Genomic DNA, 8,157 nt, shown 5'->3' on the forward strand with positions numbered 1-8,157 from the left:
GGTCCGGCGAAACTAGCGGAATGCATAGTCGATATAAAAAACTGGATGATGAGTAATTTCTTACTGCTAAATTCTGAAAAAAACTGAGGTGTTAACAGGGTTCCCACGGGTCCTTGAAAAAAGTTTGTGAATCTGAAAAAAAAAAATTCAAGGCCCTGAAATTTTTTTGAAGATAAACATACATAGATACAGGTCCTTGAAAGTGCTTGAATTTATTTTGTGCAAAAAGTTTTCTGGAAAAAATTCATATTCCCTCTGGTCCGCTAATGTGTTATTTCGCCAACACTTTGTGGCCTATGCTACTAGCTTGCTTGATTTACATTAGTTACACACATTTAGTTACGTTAAGTGTTACTTCGTGTTGTATGTTGCCATGACGTTCATGCATCCACAAAACTACTACGATAGTAACGTTTCACAGACACTCCGTGAAATTAATGTTGAATTGCTTTGCTTGTTAAGATTATGTAAACCCATGAGGCAAGAAAAACTTAAAAGCATATTCATAAAATTTTAAAACTTCTGGTTACAGTACATGAGCCTAAGCTCTTTTCAATAAAATCCATGCAAAATAGGGTTGCTAACCATTCAGTATAATACGGAATTGTCCCGTATTTAAGGCAGAGAAGCGTTCTGTATGAAAGATATACGATTGTCCCATAGGCATACGCCATATAACCATCTAGACCATACAAATAACGTATCATTGTTTAAATTGCACTAATCATTGTTTGAATTACGAACATAGCCACTCAAGGAAGGCTTTGAAACCTTGCACAATCCTCTGCCACCTGGTCGCTCCCACTTCACTCGCGCTAACAGCAATCCCCTTCACCATCCGCGTTTTGGTTTTGCCAAATCAGTTTGGGTGAATGCAAAGAAAGTGATTATTGATCATAAGCACAACATCCAGCTAGGCAAGAAAACATTCAATCTACCTGAGGAAAGACATCTTTAAGTTAATGTCGTTAAATAGAGAAACAAAATTACACATTTTTAAAATTGTAAGTTGTAGCATATTCCTAAACCTGGACCTCATTAATATTGAAGAACGAATTCAAGCACCAAAATCAGCCCGCACACTCCAAGTTCTCTTTAATTGCAAAATATTAATTTTCATGAATTCATAGGTTACATGATTGCAATAACATTTTAGTTCAAAATTTTAAATGTCATTGTTTGAAAAATGTTTTATTGATTTGAAGTTTCATAGATGTTCATTTGTTATACTTTCAAATTTTATTTTATATTTTTATGCCATATTTTATTTGTTTTTTCAGTTTATTAATTTCTTAAATTATTGTGCAGTTTGTGTTGTAAAGTTTTTGAATTTGTTGAATTCGATGCTTTGTGTATAACTTGCGTGAAATTTTAATAATTGTACATAGATTAAGCAAAACAAATGTGATTCTTTCTGAGAAACTTTTATACACATAATTGACTGCAGACACGGAAATGGCACTCTATGTGCACTGTAAAAAAAATAATAATAATGCAATAAACATTCATTTATTAACATTAGGTGTAACAGACAACCCTAATATACAAAACTGATAAGAAAAAACTAAGAAGCATAGTTATTTCAACAAAAAAAAAAACATAAAATTTGAAATGTAATTCAGGGAATTCTGGGAATGTCAATTTACGGTTACTCACTGTAAATTATACAGTCTTTTTCTGCTTCCAAAAAACGGTATACTACCGTAAAATTACATGTAATGTCCAATAATTTCATCGTATATTGTAATGTGGTTGGGGAATTTACCGTTAACCAGTTTTTTGGTTTTTAATTTTTAATTTTTTTTGTCTTTTAATTTTTGATTATTTTTTTTTTTTTTGGTGCATGGTAAATATTTTGTGTTTCCCTTATTCTGTCCCTTATTTTCCTATAAAGTATCACAGTTGTTCCTTATTTTCATTTTTCTGAAGTTTATATATATATATATATATATATATATATATATATATATGCTTTTTTGCACAGTTGTGTTTGACAGATGAAAACTGTAACAATGTATCTTACAAGGTAACACAATGTAACCTTGCTCTCACTTGAAATGTGTCTCCACATTAAGTCCTTGAATTTGTAAGTATTTTACCTGGAAAGTCCTTGAAAGGTCCTTGAATTTGAAGTTAACCAAGGTGTGAGAACCCTGTGTTAATTATAGGACCTAAAAACTCTGCATGTAATGACCTAGAACACTGTCTAAGACTTGATGGCTGCTCTGTCAATTCTTCGTCATGAGTTAGGAACCTAGGTGTGCTGTTTGATAGCAATGTTTCCTTAGAAAGCCAAGTTTCTAGCATTTTTAAAACTGCATTTTTCCATCTCAAAAATATATCTAAATTACGACCTATGCTCTAAAAGTCAAATGCAGAAATGTTAATCCATGCGTTTATGACCTCAAGGTTAGATTATTGTAATGCTTTATTGGGTGGTTGTTCTGCACGCTTAGTAAACAAACTCCAGTTAGTCCAAAATGCAGCAGCTAGAGTTCTTACTAGAACCAGGAAGTATGACCATATTAGCCCGTTTCTGTCAACACTGCACTGGCTCCCTATCAAACATCGTATAGATTTTAAAATGTTGCTTATTACTTATAAAGCCCTGAATGGTTTAGCACCTCAGTATTTGAACGAGCTGTTATTGCATTATAGTCCTCCATGTCCGCTGCGTTCTCAAAACTCTGGTAATTGTGATAATACCTAGAATATCAAAATCAACTGCGGGCGGCAGATCCTTTTCCTATAAACTCTGTAATAACCTACCTAACATTGTTCGGGAGGCAGACACACTCTTGCAGTTTAAATCTAGATTAAAGACCCATCTCTTTAACCTAGCTTACACATAAAACACTAATACGCTTATAATATCCATATCTGTTAAAGGATTTTTAGGCTGCACTAATTAGGTAAACCGGAACCGGGAACACTTCCCATAACACCTGATGTACTTGTTACATCGTTAGAAGAATGGCATCTATGCTCATATTAGTCTGTTTCTCTCTTATTCCGAGGTCACCATAGCAACCAGATCCAGTCTGTATCCAAGTCAGAGGGGTCACTGCAGTCACCCCGGATCCAGTCTGTATCCAGACCAGATGGTGGATCAGCACCTAGAAGGGACCCTTTACAGCCCTGAATGATAGCGGAGACCAGGACAACTAGAGCCCCAGATCCCCTGTAAAGACCTTGTCTCAGATGACCACCGGGACAAGACCACAGGAAACAGATGATTCTTCTGCACAATCTGATTTTGCTGCAGCCTGGAATTGAACTGCTGGTTTCGTCTGGTCAGAGGAGAACTTGGCCCCCCGACTGAGCCTGGTTTCTCCCAAGGTTTTTTTCTCCATTCTGTCACCGATGGAGTTTTGGTTCCTTGCCGCTGTCGCCTCTGGCTTGCTTAGTTGGGGACACTTCATTTACAGCGTTATCGTTGACTTGATTGCAAATTATTGCACAGATACTATTTAAACTGAACTGAGCTGCATGATGACATCGCTGAATTCAATGATGAACTGCCTTTAACTGTCATTTTGCATTATTGACACACTGTTTTCCTAATTAATGTTGTTCAGTTGCTTTGACACAATCGGTTTTGTATAAAGTACTCTATAAATAAAGGTGACTTGACTAGTTTATAGACTTTTTTTTTTTTACATTAACATCAAGGTTTTAAGTTAAAATGTATAATGAAACTTTTATTTCTTAAGTGAATAGGTCAGAATTTCCTTTGCATTTTTCACCATTTTCAGCACCATTTTGCCTTCAATTTACTATGCATTAATACTACTACAAGTAATATCTTTCTCACTCTCTCTATCTCTCTACATCAGGGCCGTAACCACCATAGACACTGAAGGGGACAAGTCCCCCCCAATAATTAAAAGTGGCCAAACTGTCCCTAACCCCCACAATAATGAAATTATTGCATTGATATGCTGCACTCCATTACTCAGCGCTCTTGTTAGGATGACAGAAACCTTTTAAAAGATATCTTCAGCTTGCTCTGCCTATGCGGTCTAACAGCACTCATCAATGTCACAATAACTGAGATAATGAAATTATTGCATTGATATGCTGCACTCCATTACTCAGCGCTCTTGTTAAGATGACTGAAACCAATCAAATCAAAGGAGGCGGGTTTTAATATAGATAAGATATGGAAGTCGCAAATCATTTAATATTATGCTGCGTTCCAGGCAGGTTTTTGAGCCCGTAAAGCCGCCTTTCCACTGTCTCCGATGAACGACAAGCGACAGACCGGAAGTCATTCATTTCCAATTGAAAGTAGTGCGGGAGCTGCGTGGAGTTCCGATCATATGTGTATACGGAAATTTCGGATCCAATTTGAGCTTCGGATGTGTTCAAATATTTGAACTTCTGCGGCTAGACCATAGGCGACCGCCCGACCGGATGTGATGTATTCTAATCAAAACTATCGACGCAAAGTCAGAATTACCAATATTTTGTTAACTTTAACATTATTCTTTAAACACTATTTCTGTGAAATGGTGATTTAGAATAATTATGAGAAATTTTAGGTTTTTGTGTGTGAGAGTGAAGATTGTAATATTTCTTTTATGTTTTTGATAGTGAAATATATTGTATCTCTATAAACTTTCAATAGTAAAATACAAACCATTACGCCTATGGCATGAACCCATAACCAACTTACTTTAATGTGATAATAGGCCTTATATCTTATACATTTTATATACAGAACCATTTATCTGTTGAAGTGATTGTAAATTGTGACAATATGCTTCTTGTATTAGGCAACATGTTGAAATACACTTGTTTTTTTTTTTGATATTACTAAAATAAGTGCAACAAATGCTATACATATATTTGTGGTTACTTTTAGTAGAAATTAAATGGAACTTTATTGCATGTCTGCAAAATGTACATAGTTACTCACCCAAATATATTTGTGGTTACTTTTAGTAGAAAACATAGTTAATAGAGTGTGCAGTAATTATCGTGTCAGTAATTTGGCCAAGGCCACCTAAATATTACATATTTTTGTCATCGTGTGAGCCACACTGGTCAAAATGTTTAGTTGTTTTTTCACCATGACAGTCAACCATGAAAATTAAGTTTTACAAAAAAAAGAAAAAAAAAAAAAAAAAAAAAAAGAAAAAAAATAAGTCAATTGTACATAGAAATAATTAAAAAGTATTTGAACATTTGTATTTATACAGTACATTTTTGTATGAATGCATTACATGTAAAGTGAAATCTTGCTTGTCCAATTACTGTACATTTCATATTTTACCACAAATTCACAAAAATACCAAATAACATCCATGAAAAAATAAATAAATAAAATCTTGGTGGACATCCTGTCGCTTTTGTCCCTGACATTTCATATTTTACCACAAATTCACAAAAATACCAATTTTCATTTGTGATGCACTGGGAAAAAAAAAGAAATAAAAAAAAACCTCCTTGAATGCCACACCCATCCCATGCACTGATTCATGGCATCCAACAGAGACAGACATCTGATCTTGTGGTCTATGATCATATACTTTCCACCTCCATGCTGAGAAAAAGAAGAAAAAAAAAAAAAAAAAAAAAAACAACCCTCTTCTATTGGATTTAGGAATGGAGAGTATGGTGGAATCCTTTCATGTGGAGCAAACCAGTCCCTAAAAAAAAAAAAAAAAAAGGTTAGATGGAAGCTGACATTATCCCAGACAACAACATAATTAGGCAAATGTGGTCTAACTAAACCACTTTGTTCTGGATTCAGGTCTCTGTAAAGTGTGGCTGTGAGAAGTTAAAAGAGAAATTCAAATGTGTAAAAAGGTGTGCTCACACCATTCCTCCGAAATGGCAGCACACATTGCAGTAATACTGGTCTCACGTTGGTCTGGCAGGCCACAGTGGCTCAGTGTCCACCGTAGAGATTGGCGTTTGGCCCCACGTTGGTCTGGTGTGTCAGTTGTGGCTCAGTGTCCAATGAGATTGCGACCACGTCTCTTTCATTTGGTTCAAACTAACATTGTTCTTGTGCACAAAGATTATTTATAGTTCTACAGAATGTACAAATAGACTTGCATTTATCTCTACAATATTGTTTTTACATACTGTAAAACAAAAATATATATTTACCCGTTTTCCCTTGGAAAGGTTTACACAATTGATGACACTGTGGACCTGTTGACATTAGGCTGTAAATAGACTTGCATTTATTCTTCCTACTGTAAAATCCATGATTTATGATACGATTTCATCAGAGACTCTGACTTCATTTCCAATTCCACTCTTTGCTCTATTATGTATGTCTTCCTAACACCACTACCTCATCGCATTCTTACATTGATCTACCAATTGCTCTTCCAGTAATTTCCAGCATATTAGTTGCAGTTCAGGGCTGTGGGAAGTCCTCCTACTCAAAAAAAATATTAGTGATTGTGCTGTGGGCACCCACACATATGCTCCCCAAACTTGATTGCTTAAATATATTGATTCAAACAAAGCTGGTAATTAGAGGTCATTTGCCAATTTAGTAGATATTACAAACAATGTCAATGTCAGATATTAAGAAATATACATGCGTGTATACCAATTTTTCATAATTGAACAGATTGTTTTGAATGTGATGGCTTACACGATGAAAAATGATAGAGAAGTTGTGAAGAGTTTGCAGTTTAAGTGAGAATCGACTCATCAGTTTTGATCAACAAGACATATGCAATTGTACTTACTGTTTCCAAACAGGTGCCAAGCCATTTGAGATTTTTTGATATTATTGTGATATTAGTGTGTGATTTGAACTATGATGTTAATTGTTAGCTAGTTGTTAAGTTATTTTTTTTGTGTTGTTTTGGATTAATTCGAGAATTGAGCCAAAGGAATTGAGAAAAACTGTAAATAAGTTAAAATGGTTGCAAAATTCCATTTGAATTTCTTTTTATTCTAAAAGAAATGTGTTGAAGATACGCTGTCTCAAAAATGCAAATTTTTTCAAGATAATGCCCGATTATGAACACTTTGTTCAAATACATTTGCAGAGTAAAGAGAAGGACATTTTAGCTCTTAGAAAATGTAAATATTACAATAACTGTGCATTCAAAACACTTGTTTATTGAGAGAAGAAAGGCCTGTACAGGTTGGACATTTGGTCCTTGCATGTTTGAGGAATTCCCTGAGCAGGACCAACTAATTTTTCTTATAGTGTAACAAGCCCTTCTTCAGAAAAAAATTATTATGATTAGCGGCGATTCATCTTCAATAATTAACTCGATATAGCGTAGCTTCTCAGTGAACTACGGCTCTGTTTATTAACTGCAGCTCCATTTGAAAGCAGGTGATGGGGATTTTACCAGCTTAATCATGGAACCGGCTTTACTGACGAGATGCGCATGATCATATCGTTCGATATATTGTCCAGCCCTACATTATAATATATTATACTTACAAGAAAGCATTTGCATTGCATTTGCGAAAAGCAGTTTTTATGCATGTTTTAAGCCTTCTACACACTGCACGATTTTAGCAATCCTATAAGATCATCACTGGTCACACTGTGCTACAGATGGTAGACAACCAAAATGGGTACTACCGCCCTTACGATACCGCGCCGCAGGGCTTGTGGCGTTAACTGCAAAGTCAGTCGGCGTGTTAAATTCGTGTGAATCTACGCCGGTGGCGCCAAAAGATGCAGTTCGCGAACTGAATGTAATTGTTAAATGAGATAAAAGGAGGGAGTAAACAACAATAACATTATGATATAACATTGTACCATCTTTAAAGCCATTAAAAAAAATGTAAAGTGAGGTTAATTTCAAAATGTAGGATAGTCTTAGGCTACAGTCTACTCCTCAAAAAATTAAAAGAAAGACCTTTACACAAAAGGATCTTATACTTTACTTGTGTTATTAAGCAGTCATTAAATATAAGGCCTATATATACCGGATAAAAAGCTAAATGTTTTCATTTCGGTTCATTCTTGGTTTAAAAAAAAATCCTTCAGGTTCCATTTGCAGATCGAAATGAGAACGGTCCAGCATTTAGCAATAATTATTATTAATTCTGTTATTATTCTTGATTTTTCAAACTGCTGATACTTTGCATTTTTGAATAATGCCTTAACTGTGTGACCAAAAATTTTGTATTTTCTGTTTCAGCTGTTTGATCGCGCTGGTG

Source organism: Cyprinus carpio, chromosome B13 (assembly GCF_018340385.1).
Source record: "Cyprinus carpio isolate SPL01 chromosome B13, ASM1834038v1, whole genome shotgun sequence".
Classification (NCBI taxonomy): Eukaryota; Metazoa; Chordata; class Actinopteri; order Cypriniformes; family Cyprinidae; genus Cyprinus; species Cyprinus carpio.